Below are 12,075 nucleotides of genomic sequence, written 5' to 3'. Positions count from 1 at the left end.
AGTCAGAGTGGCTTACATTGAACTGGTTAAGGGATATTTGAGTGGAATTTTTACAGAATGACATAGTGAAATATTTAAAATCACAGACCTAAAGCTGGACCTGTGTACTCCCCAATAGAGCAGAGTATGTGTGTTAAACTCTTCAGCTAAAACTAATGTGTCTTGGAATGGAGACTTGTCACTATCACTTTACCAGGTGCCTGGAGGAGCTGGCACAGTGTTAGGATGCCTTGTTAAATGTGAGGACAGTACAGAAAGTTATAGGTGCTTGATGATAAAACAATATAAAGTATACTTCAAAGAAACATTTGCCTGTCCTATATGCACCTTTACTAATGTTATAGTTACCTTAAGGGAGAAGGTTTCAAGTGCACATTCTATTCTTATATGCCTCACCATTTCCAGCATACTCCTGGGAGTACTAAGAATGATTTCAGGTGGTATGCCAGAGACTCCTATTTTTAAGCTGATTTGTTTTCCAAATATATTAGAAAAATACATGACCGGATCATGAAACTCAAGATTTCACGAGAATTATTGCTTAAGGTAAAGTCAAATCAACATTTAAGTAAACTTTGAAAAAAAGTGAGTTTGCACTCATTAAAAATGTTTAGGGCACTCACATATGTAGAAATAATAGTTAAGAGGTTGTTAAGTGGAAGACAGAGAACAGAGAACCCCTGGTTCCCTATCTTTTCTCCTATAGCCTTTTATGTCTCGGATATATTCTAGATTTCATGATTCTGTTCCCATTCTCTCTTTCTCACAACTTACAACATAATTTGTGAGGCCCAGTGCAAAGTGGAAATTCCAGGTTCTCTGTGTAAAAATCATAAAGAATTCCAAAGTAGTAACAGTAGAGCATTAAATCAAAGTTGGGTGCTTCTGAGCACAAGGCCCTGTGTAATTGCAGAGGTCATGCACCCACAAAGCTGCTCTACTCCCTCTGTATGTGAAGAGACAGGTTAAGTTGGGATCTGCCAAAATGTGATGTTAGTCTTTGCTGTAGGAAATCTGAGATGCAGTGAGAAAATCTGTGGTGTATGTGTATATATGTGTGTATGTGTGTATGTATGTGTGTATGTGTGTGTGTGTGTGTGTGTTTGGTGGGGAGAGGAGGTATGGTTTCCCATGGAAAGTCAGAGAGAATATAACACAACTCTGAAAAAGACAAACATCAAAACTTTCTCTCTTGTTACATATGCAATTCTGTGAATTCTAGAAACTGGGGTCCAAGTGGCCTTCTTTTGGAAGATCTTAAGATTGCATATTGCTCTTTCCTGTGAAATCTCCTATTCCTTATGGATAAATTTTCCAAGTTACTTTTTTCTAAGTTAATTTGGGACTCTCAGGTCATTGCTGCTAGGAAGACAGGCATTTCAACCTCAGAGCACAAAATGGGACATGATATGACTATTGTTTTCCTCTCCAGGCTCATTTCATCTCAAATCTCATTTCATCTCAAATCTCATCGAAGCTGCAGAAATCAGAATGTTCTCTCAACCTCTCTCTCGTCTCTGTTTCTTTTACACACACAACTATCCCTACTTTTCATTTCATGTTTTACCTTGAGGTCTCAGCTTAGAGGACCTCTCATTTTGCATTTCTGAAGCCCAAGTATTGATCCTGCTCTGTGTACCATGCTACTTTGTTCTCCTCTGTGATTTTCCCTAGAAGAACACTTGCTGTGTTGAAGTTGCTGGTTTGCTTTGTCTGTTTTCCTCCAGATAATGAGATGTGTGAAGGCAGGACTTTATCTTATTGAGTGCTTGTTCTCTATATTCTGTCAAAGTTCCTGGCATAAAATACATATTCGATACATAATGGTGAATGAATGAGTAAATGAATGCATCATTTAAAATATATGTGAGAGGTGAGAGCATTAAGAATGTCTACAAAAAGACACAAATCAAATAACTTAAACCATATTTTTACTGTTTACAACTTTTAAATTATGGTCTCCATATTAATGTTTAGGCATTTATAAATATCTCCATCCTTATACTTTGGACCCATACTATACTTTTCATATAAAGGATTGCTTTCTAAAATATTTTCAATGTTCTTTAATGTCTAGTTTCAAAATAGATTTCATACTGAATATGTGTACACACTAAACTAATAATTTTATTGAAATTATAGTTTTTATTATAGTTTTTATTTAAATTATAGTAGTTATTATAGTTCTTAAGTAATATTTTACAAAATCACCAATATTTGCCTTTTAAATATATAAACCATGTTTGTGCTCCATTGTTGTTATATATAAATCTACTCTTCTGCCCCATGTAAACAAGTTTTAATTTGTATAACATCCTCTTGTAATTATGGGGACGTATTGTGATTCATGTGATAAATCATTTCTGATTGCTTAAATATAAGTTACAATGAACTTCAAATATGCAGTCTTTTTGACATCCTAATTCTAGAGTCTATTGCCTTGATGTCAGATGCCTATGGTTGTTATAAAATATCCATTCCTGAGACTCTTAATCCCATAAACTCTGGACTTAAATTCAAGTATTAGCTATAGATCAACAAAATAATAATCCAGTGGGTCTGCTTATGCATATAAAATTCACAGGTTGTGTGTGATTATATTATTGAAAACTCAATACATTTTCAACTGTCTTAGATAAGTATTCCATCATCAAGAAATTTTGCAAAAAGGGGTTCTTGGGTGGCTCAGTCAGTTAAAAGAGTCGCAGTCTTGATTTTGACTCAGGTCATGATCTCAGGGTCCAGGCATAGAGCCCTGGTTCATGCTCTTTGCTCAGCAGGGAATCTGCTGGAGATTCTTTTCTTCCTCTTTGTCCTCCCCTCCCCCACCCTGCTTGCAATCATGCTCTCCCTCTCTCTCTCAAATAAATAAATCTTTCAAAAGATAAATTTTGCAATAATAATATGATATAATGGCTTAAGAAATCTATGAGCTATATGCAAATAATGTGGATAAAATAAGCTTTGCAGAAAGATATTTCTGCCAGTGAGGTATCCTGTTGAAAGGCTTTGGAAGATGGAAGATCTGACAAGGGGATGGACAATCTGAATCTTTTGATGAAAAAATATTTAAAAATAATTGAGATTCATCACAAATGTTCTCTACCTTTTTCCATGGAAAGTAAGAGGCTGAAATTACTGTAATAAGAATAAAAGTGGGTTCTCTTCTTAAGTGGAGATAAATGGGGACACAATTATAGTAGGTGATGTCTCACTTCCTTTGGATTTGTACAATTCATTTCTTACATCTTTTTTACATCAATAGTCAAACTTCATTAGAGATAAAAAACTTTAGTAAACATATTTTATTTTCTACTTCCTCTCTTCTCCAGTGTTGGTATTGGATACAAAATGTATTCCCTTAAAGACCATCCTTTATATAACAAGGGTGAACATACGGATTTTTTTAACTTTTTAAAAAATATTTTATTTATTCATAAGAGACACAGAGAGAGAGGCAGAGACACAGGCAGAGGGAGATTTGTGGAACTTGATCCCAGGATCCAATCCTAGGACCCCGGGATCATGACCTGAGCCAAAGGCAGATGCTCAACCACTGAGCTACTCAGGTGCCCCAGGGATGCTTTAAGAAATACTTTATTTATTTACTTACTTGTTTGTTTGTTTGTTTATCTATCTATCCATATTTTGAGAGGGGGGCAGAAGGAGAGGGAGAATCTACAGCAGATTTTGCACTGAGTTCAGATCCCTTTGACCTCAAGATCACAACTCAGCTGAACCATGAGTCAGACGCTTAACCAACTGAGCCACCCAGGCACTTCCATAAAAGGGTACCTTTTCATTTCAGGCAAAGAGAAGCACAGAATGAGTGCTAGTGCCTGATATCAGAAAACCTTTTTCACATGCTGGCAACATCATGACCAAAGACCTTCATCAATAACTTGACTTCCATTTTGTGTGTGTGTGTGTGTGTGTGTGTGTGTGAGAATTCATTTTTTTTTTAGAGTAGTTTTAGTTTCACAGTAAAATTGAGAGGAAGGTACGGAGATTTCCCATGTTTCCCCTTACTCCAACAGATTCATAGCCCTCCATTATCAATACCACTTACCAAAAAGATAGCTTCCTTTTCTTTTTATTTAACCAAGGATGAACTTACATTAATACTTCATAACCACTAAAAGTCTGAAAGTCTGTAATTTACCTTAAGGTTCACTTTTGGTATTGTACATCTTTTGGGTTTAGACAAATTATAATGACATATATTCATCACTATAACACCATACAGAGTATTTTTACTGCTCTAAAAATTTACTGTGCTTTCCGTATTCATCCCTTCTCCATCTCCACCCCTGGCAACCCCTGTTCTTTCTATTGTCTCCATATTTTGCCCTTGCCAGAATGTCATCTAGCTGAAATCACTTAGTATGTAGACTTTTCAGACTGGCCCTTTCACTTAGTATATGAATTTAAGATTCACAATGTCTTTTCATAAATTGACAGCTCATTTATTTTTAGTGCTTAATAAAATTATATTGTCTGGATGTGCCACAGTTTATTTACCCATTTACCTACTGAAAGACGTATTGATTGCTTCCAAATTCTGGCAATTATGAATAAAGCTGTTGTAAACTTTGGTGTGCAGGTTTATATATGGACATAAGTTTCTTTTGAATTCTTATTTAAATTTCAGTTAGTTGGGGATCCCTGGGTGGCTCAGTGGTTTAGCGCCTGCCTTTGGCCCAGGGCGGGAGCCCTGGGATCGAGTCCCACGTCGGGCTCCCTGCATGGAGCCTGCTTCTGTCTCTGCCTCTCTCTCTCTCTCTCTCTCTCTTTATCATGAATAAATAAATAAAATCTTTAAAAAAATCCAGTTAGTTTAATTCATTTGAGTAAATACCAAAGAATGCACTTGCTAACTCATATAATTAAAGTGTGTTTAGTTTTATGAGAAACTGTCAAACTGTCTTTCAAAGTGGCTGTACCATTCTGCATCCCCATAGCAATGTATGAGAGTTCTTGTTGCTCCACAACTTTACAGAATCTGATGATGTCATTGCTCCAAATTTTCACCATTCTAATATGTTTGTAGTCATATCTCATTGTTGTAATCTGCATTTTCCTGATGATCTATGATGTGGAGCATCTTTTCGTATGCTTACTTGCCATCTGTTTATCTTTTCTGTTGAAAAAGATGTGGTATACCAGATGTGGGTATCCTGTGCCTTTTAAGGTCTTTGGTCCATTTGTTAATTGGGTTGTATTCTTAATTGCTGAGTTTTACAAGTTCTTTGTATATTTTGGATGACAGTCTTTTCTCAGGTATGTCTTTTAGCAAATATTTTCTCCCAGTCTGTGGCTCATCTTCTAATTCTCTTGAATTGTCTTCTGCAGAACAGAAGTTTCTAATTTTATAAGTAATAGAAGCCTATTAATTATTTCCTTTGTGAATCATGTCTTTGGTGTTGTCTCTAAAAAGGCATCACCATACCCAAGGTCATCTGGGTCTTCTTCTATGTTATCTTTTAGGAGTTTTACTGTTTTGCATTTTACACTTAGGTCTGTGATCCATTTTATGATGATACTTGTGAAGGGAGTAAAGTCTGTGTCAAGGTTCATTTTTCAAATTTGGATATCCCGTCATTCAAGCACCGTTTGTTGAGGAGACTATCTTTGCTCCCTTGCATTGTCTTAGCTTTTCTCCCTAGAGATCAGTTGGCTATATTTTGAGGATCTATTGCTGGGCTCTTTTTAGTTCCAATGTTCTACTTTCTATTCTTTTGCCAATATCACACTTGTCTTGATGACTGTAGCTTTATAGTAAATCTTGAAGTTGGGTATCATCAGTCTTCCAACCTTGCTCTTCTCCTTCAATACAATGTTAGCTATTCTGGGTTTTTTGCTTCTCCTTATTGCATTATTTTATCAAATAATCCTCCCAACTTTATGAAGAAATGTTACTATAATTCTCAGAAAACTAGGGCTTAAACCATTAAATAACTTGCCTAAGGTCACACAGGTAATATGTTTTGAAATGAAAATTCACTTGTGGGTATTCTGATTCTGAAATCTATTTGCATTTTTAATGCTTGCTTAAAGATCAGCACTACTATTTCAAAATTGAGGCACTGGAAGGAAATACACTTATGTTTGTGTTTAGGTACTGCCATTTAGAAAATGATTTTAAAATAAGCTCTTATAATAAATCTAATAACAAAGAGTAGGTCAAAGGATCAACAGAAGAAGATTGTTTTATCAATAATTACTCTATGTTTCTGTCATTTTGGAATCATACTAGCATTCAGACATTAGTTCAAAGATGAATTTAATTGAAGAGGCTGTATATAACCCTTCCCATCACCTCCATCCTACTTTCCTGTTCAACACACATGTATATATGTCATATATTATATGTAAACAAAATAATTCTACCATATAAACTTAGAATTCCTGGAAGAAGGTGTGTACTGAAAAGAACTGAGCTTGCCTAAAATTTTTATAACTGTCATGACCAATAAAATACTTACTGGTGTAACTTACAAATTTGTGGAAAATAAAGTTTAAAAATTAAAAGTTCAAATTCAAGTATGATGAGTATGAATGTTAGGAAATGTGCACAGTTAATATTGGGCAATACATTAACAGTGGACTGGAAAATCTTTGCTTTTTTCCTCATAGGCTCATGTGATTTTTGAAAGAACAATTTCATAAAAAGAGGCTGACAGCCTTGAGCTACAGCCTCTAGTAAAGTTTGGTTGCCAACTGCCACATTAATTTCATGAACTCTTGAGAAACAAAGCCTACAAATTTCTGATTGGACATTTGGAGTCTGTAAAATAATTGGTAGTGATATTTACTAGTTAAAACTTGGGCTTTAGAGTGAAACAGACAAATATGATTTGGATCTGTGGTATATTCTTTATTAACCCTGTGATTTTGGGGCAAGTTAACTAACCTCACTCACCTTCTCTGTAATGTGATTAAAAAGCTTCTCTTTCATGGTGATTTGATGAATTAGAAGGAGATAATTCAGGTGAAGTGAATATGTTCATAATGTAGCATATAGTAGGCACATGAAATATACTGGGTGTTTTAATCATCCATTGTTATAATAAAAATGGTCTCAAATGAATTTTGTCTCAAAGCTGACTATTGGGGCTCATGTATTGGAGTAAGAAGCTAAAAGTCTTACAGCGTATTGTACACTTATTTTAGCATATTCATTTTTGAAAACATATGCTATTTAAAAACTGTCTATATTGTCAACAACCAATTTGAAGAAAAAAAATTGAAACTAACGTAAATTGTCAGAGACAGTACAGGCTGTTTAGAAACTTTTCCAACCTCTCTTCATCCTATTTAATACATGAATGCAACCTGTATGGGTTGATCTAAGGACTAAGGACACTCAAAGTATCTTTACATTTACCAACAAAACACTCAGAATTTGCTCTCTCAAGGCCAATGTGTGGAAGGAATTCAGGGTGAAGGGAAGGATAGTAGAACATTTGATCAAACTGTTGATTCTTTTCTAAGACAACATATATGCAGTGTAAAACTTTCACTTCCTCATTTGATTGTGATATGTTGGAAATTGTGAGAAAACTTATCCTCTGTCTTCAGCCAGGTGTATCTACTTATTACTGCTTGCAATCCTAGTCAACAGGCATTCTGAGACTAAATTATGCCCTCTGAAAAATACGAAAGAGAAGCCTTGCCTCAGACTTAAGTTTCCTGCTTAAGCTATTGTGGGTCCTGTGTATTGATTACTTAAATTATTGCCAAGTCATCAAGGGATATATTAATATTTGAGAATATGTGAGACATGAGGTATTTTAAAATTATCAGATTAACAAAAGGCATCTAGATGATTTCTACTCAATATTGGTGAAGATATTTTGAGGGAAGTGTTCTCCTACTGCATCACCTATTTTCACCTTGGCCACTAGCCTGGCTTTCTGTTTGTTTCTTTTTCTTTTTCTTTTTCTTTTTCTTTTTCTTTTTCTTTTTCTTTTTCTTTTTTTAAAGATTTTATTTATTTATTCATGAGAGACACAGAGAGAGAGAGAGAAAGAAGCAGAGACATAGGCAGAAAGAGATGCAGGCTCCATGCAGGGAGCCCAATGTGGGACTTGATCCCAGGACTCCAGGATCATGCGTGGGCTGAAGACAGATACTTAACCATTGAGCCACCCAGGCATCCCTGTTTGTTTATTTTTCTCAAGAATGAGGTAGCATCTCTTCCAAACAGCCCCAGAAGATTTTTCCTCTTATCTTATTGACCCACAGTTTCTGAGAACCTCCATTCCTTAACCAGTAATTGGCAAGGGGAATAGAATTGTGATAAATAATTTAAGCATATCAGAGTCCTCTTGGAACTGGGGCTAATTCCACCCCAATGATATGGCTGCTACAAATTGGGAGGTGGTTGAAAGGATGCGGGGGGTCATTGCTACAATATCCACCACTTATGGTAGACAGTGTTTTGGTGTTTGCCTACCTCTTCCTTTCTTAGTGTATCCAACCTGTTCTTACTCACATGTTATTGGGTAGCTGGTTGCAGATGTGACCAAATCGCCTAGCCAGTTAATTGATTTAAAAATGGACAGCTTTATCCCTGATTAAGCACTCAAATCCCTTCCTTGGAAATTAAGAATGAAGATAAAGAGGCTAGTCACCCTCTTGGATGCTTGCTTGACGAAGTCAGATAAAAATTTAGCAGCTGAAACCAGTGGCTACTCTCTCAACTAGGTAGCAGAGAAAGCTACTATTCAGTAAGACAAAAGAATAAATCATGCGTGTAGAAACAAAATAGAAAGTACACAAAAAATAACAAAATTACACAAAATCCCACGATTCTTTACAGCACTCCAGTCCCTTACTGTAGACATTCTTGAGCCCAATCCAACATCCTCATTCTAAATCTCCCTTCTTGCTTGAACTAAACTCAGATGGGTTTTCATTGTTTGGCACCAAAAGAATGCTAAGGAAAACAGACATCCTTTGCTTAGATAACAGACATCCTTTCCTTTCCTACAAATTACACTTTTGCTATGAACACACACACACACACACACACACACACACAAGCACACACAATGTTCAAAGTATATGGGAAGTAATTTATTACTGGGATAGAAAGCTTAGAAATTAGAAACAAATTATTGACTTGAGGGTTTTATTTTTCTTGGGATGAGGTAGAGAATATAGGACCCTATACGGTGAAAGCCTTATTATTTTTTTAAAATTAATAATGAGATATGGTTTGGTATGGTCATAAATGGAGACGGATTTTGGAGGAAGCAGTGATATGAAAGTAAAAACTTGCATCCATCTATAAAATCTTTATAAAAACTTACCTTTAGAGTGAGACATGCTTTTTATTGCCTCTATTCTGAGGTCAGACTTAGCTCCTGGGTTTACTATCAGAAGAACTTGTGACTTCTCAACATCGTTCCATCTCCTAATGCGTCACAACAGTCAGGAGAGGAGGGTGAGAATTACTGACATTCTAAGCCCCTGATATATAATCAGCAATATGTTGTGAGTGAGTAAAGCAAATCAAGTCGATATATACCATAAATTTCATATTCTTTGATGTCATAGGAAATTTTTCTTATACTTTTGAGTACCAACCCTATACTTCTACTTATAGAACATAAAATCACCATATTTTAAACTCAGAATCATTTACACTGAAATCTTTTAGATCTTTGCTACTCAAAAAGTGTGATCCAGAGATTAGCAGCAATTGCATCATCTAGGGGTTTGTGGAAGTACAGAATCTCCCTACCCTTACCAGTTGAATAAGATTCTATATTTTAACAAAATCCCCAAGTGTCCCAATGCACATTAAAGCTCAGGAAGCAATGGGTTACATGATGTGTTTTTTTTTATGTTGTTTTGACACTATGAAATAGAATAAGCCTAACCTTGATAAAATGTAATATTTTCCACTTACACTGCATCATTTATTTCTTGTCACAGATATTTATAACTAATTTGCTATGCTAAATCACAGAAATCGGTAATCAAATGAGATAGGCTCTCTAAACCCAAACATTGATGAAAGTGATATTTAAAAACATAATAAAGAGTTTTTAAAGAGATAATGCTTAACTCTGGGGTATCAGATAGTTTTATGTTATGGGATTTACGTTCAGGAAAAGCATGATTCTTATAATAAATGAATTATAGAGATCTATAAAACTACCAGATGTATTGATTTCTATGTTTGTTGGTGTTTATGTATAAAACTGGCATTTTTCAGGGCGTATCAGTTGGCTTAGAAGATTTTAGGATGTATTCTATTAATACTATCATATTATCTTTTGATACTAATTGGCATTAAATCCAGAAGAAAAAAAATCACTAACTGTATTAGTAGTTATACACGAGTATCTCAGACCGTGTTATTACTTCAAATCTGGATGTCCTCATAAGATCATTTTCTTTCAAAATTGAAATTGTATATTGTGCTACTTGGTTGTTTACATAGCTTTAAGGGGGAATGGCTGTTCATCAATCATTTAATTACAATGAATTAAAATGTATATATAATCACTTATACTCTATTGAAGTTGAATATATTGATAAGAAATTCTAGATGAATATTAATCTTAGCACCATGGAAACCAGATTCTGATTATATAGGTCTTGTAATTCATCCTTCTACTGTATCAAATTAACTCATTCTACTGTACTTTCTAAAGGCTTAATGAAGTAAGAATTCTTCCAATAACTAAATCCAAGGGGGAATTTTACCACATTCTTTTTGCTTTTTGTTTTTTAAAAAGCATGAATACATTATTTTGACCTGAATTAGTTCTTTCAACAAATATTAGTTGAACCCCTATGTGAAGAACATAGTCTGAGTACAGGGAATATGGGAAAACAAATTGTGAAGATACAGTTTCAGACCATAAGCAGAATATGTATGTATATGTATGCCCATCTTCGTGTATGTCACCATCATTGAAAAAAAAAAAAAGGCTAATCATTCCATCTAATTGTTATTGTCCATATATTTCAGGCACTAGCTAGTACTATAAATAGGTATTAGTAGGTTAAAAATAGGCCTTAGTAAGCACTGTAGGATGTCAGCAACTTTGCTGTGCATTTCTATTTCACTATCCATTTTAACTTACTAAAAATTCTATGAACTAGATAATATGTGTTATTTCATTTTGCACATCAAAAAACAGAGGCTCAGAAATGTCTTGTGTATCTTATTCAAGATCAGAGAGATAAGAAGGACTAGATCCAGAAATCATAGCCAATGCCCAGGGTGTGTACCTGTGCGTATATTCCTAAATATGAGAGTCATTGTAAAGCTTCTGATTGTTGAATAACTGTGAACAAACACCACATAAAGAAGCCTCAAAAACAATACAGAAAAGCTCATTCTGGCAGTACCACCCTTGACCAAGTCATGCACCTTTTCTACCATGGAGGTTTAAGAAACAAGATTGAACATTAGTATTTTTCAATATGCACAAGTTCCCTATTTTGGCCTGGTTTTAAAAGGAGTATGATATTCTATCATAGGCAATACCAATTTACTAGTGTAAGTTTCCATCCTATGACAATACAAAAATTAATTTTCCCAAGGGACAGAGAATGAAAAGAAAGTTTGAATATGCTTATAATGTCTGCCAGAATGTAACCACTGCCATCATTCCCTTCCTCCTACACCTACCTTTTTTTCCACAGGATGCTTCTGAGTGTTACTTTCTGACTTGATGCTTTTCCTTGAAAAAATAAAAATATCCTTGAAGGCCAAAGATGGAGAGGCCTGACTGACAGTAGCCAATGGTGCCAGACACTCATGTTTTTCATTGTTTCACAGCTAAACTTTTAAAGCAGAAAATGTAAGACAGGCAACCTTGTACACCCCTTGAGGGCCTTTAAAATGACTAATGTATACTTTGTTTTGCAATCACATGGGTCTTGTTAAAGTAGAAGAGTGACTACTTTTATCTAATTGGGTTAGAGGTTGGACTCCCCATTGAGAAATAAAGAATGGGAATCTAGACCATCATTTTGGAAGTACTTTCAATTGAAAAAACATTAATGCTGGAGGCTTGAACAGGAATCTTCTTGGTATCACAGGAATTA

This window comes from Canis aureus, chromosome 19 (assembly GCF_053574225.1).
Source record: "Canis aureus isolate CA01 chromosome 19, VMU_Caureus_v.1.0, whole genome shotgun sequence".
Lineage (NCBI taxonomy): Eukaryota > Metazoa > Chordata > Mammalia > Carnivora > Canidae > Canis > Canis aureus.
Note: the sequence above shows the minus strand (reverse complement) of the source record.